Genomic DNA, 1,796 nt, shown 5'->3' on the forward strand with positions numbered 1-1,796 from the left:
CCAGGGTTCCAGGAACAGCCCCCTCATTCCATGTCCCTCAATCATTCCCTGCTACCTAACCATGGTGTATCTCAGAGTTTATAAACTATCTACAGATAAGTGGTGTCCCAACACATATGGTATACATGTATATGCACATATACATAGTCTAAAAATTTTATGTCAAAGTACTCATTCCTTTAAAAAATGCAGTGCTTTTAAACAAAAATGTGGGAGGTTCTGGGGAGTCCGGTCACAGCTGGAGGCCTGAAGGTGTTGGGGGGATACAACGATGATGACAATGACGACGACGACAACAGTGGCCCTGGTCACCTGAGCCTCCCAGCCATGGAGGCCTCAGCGCTCAGGCAGTAGCAGCAGCAGCAGCAGCTTGTGGCGGCTAAGATCAGGAACCTGTCCTGGGTTGAAAAATACCAGCCACAGACACTGAATGATCTCATTTCTCATCAGGACATTCTGAATACCATTCAGAAATTCACCAGTGAAGACCGACTGCCACACCTGCTTCTTTACGGCCCTCCAGGGACAGGAAAGACGTCCACCATCCTAGCCTGTGCTAAACAGCTGTGCAAAGACACAGAATTTGGCTCCACAGTCCTGGAGCTGAATGCTTCAGATGACGGAGGAATAGATATTGTTCGGGGGCCAATCCGGAGCTATGCCAGCACAAGGACAATATTTTAAAAAGGGTTTAAGCTAGTGATCTTGGATGAAGCTGAGGCCATGACGCAGGATGCCCAGAATGCCTTGAGAAGAGTGATTGAGAAATTCACTGAAAATACCAGATTTTGCCTCATTGTAACTATCTGTCCAAGATCATCCCCGCCTTACAGTCTTGGCGTACAAGGTTCCGCTTTGGTCCCCTGACACCTGAACTCATGGTTCTCCGCCTGGAACATGTCATAGAAGAAGAGAAAGTCAATATAAGTGAAGATGAGATGAAAGCACTTGTGACTCAGCGGAGATATGCAAAGGGCTCTAAATATTTTGCAGAGCACCAATATGGCCTTCGGGAAGGTGACAGAGGAGACTGTATACACCTGCACAGGGCACCCGCTCAAGTCTGATATCGCCAACATTCTGGACTGGATGTTGAATCAGGACTTCACTACAGCCTACAGAAATAACATGGAGTTGAAAACTCTGAAGGGTTTGGTGTTGCATGACATCCTGACCGAGATTCACTTATTTGTTCACAGAGTGGACTTTCCATAGTCAGTTCGAATACATTTATTGACCAAAATGGCAGACATGGAGTACAGGCTTTCTGTTGGCACCAGTGAGAAGATTCAGCTGAGCTCCCTCATTGCTGCCTTTCAGGTTACCAGAGACCTGATTGTGGCAGAGGCCTAGGTGCTCCAAACCCATCTCCACATCTCAGGCCCATCACTGACTGGAGAACAGAGGACTCAGTTATAGGTGTGGCTATGGGATGAAGCCAGTCTGCCCAGGTCTTGGAAAACTTTGGTCCAGGAGAGGACGGGCAGATATTTAAAAAGCACTCTCTGGTTGTTTGAAACACCAACATAGAAAACAATTTTAACATATACCTATCTTATTACACTGCTTTTTACTTTTTTAGTATTTTTACCCTTTAGTGCTTGGATAACAGGAAATTGGCCTACCCCATTTTGGTCTGTAACATGAGGTTTTCAAATCTACTGTGGTCCGAATGTCTTTCAATGCAAGGAAATCACCTCCCAAGTTTATCAACCTAGTATTTGGCATTGTCTACTTCATAAACAGGTGCTAGTGACTTTCTGGCCCCAACTGTTCTATTCTTATAAAACAGTGAA

At 45.5% G+C, this 1,796-nt stretch overlaps 1 pseudogene; it reads left to right on the forward strand.

Annotated features, from left to right (window-relative positions):
* Positions 1–294: 294 nt before the first annotated feature.
* On the forward strand, positions 295–1,353 carry LOC113184450 (replication factor C subunit 5 pseudogene; annotated as a pseudogene).
* Positions 1,354–1,796: the final 443 nt, after the last annotated feature.

This window comes from Urocitellus parryii, chromosome 4, assembly GCF_045843805.1.
Source record: "Urocitellus parryii isolate mUroPar1 chromosome 4, mUroPar1.hap1, whole genome shotgun sequence".
Lineage (NCBI taxonomy): Eukaryota > Metazoa > Chordata > Mammalia > Rodentia > Sciuridae > Urocitellus > Urocitellus parryii.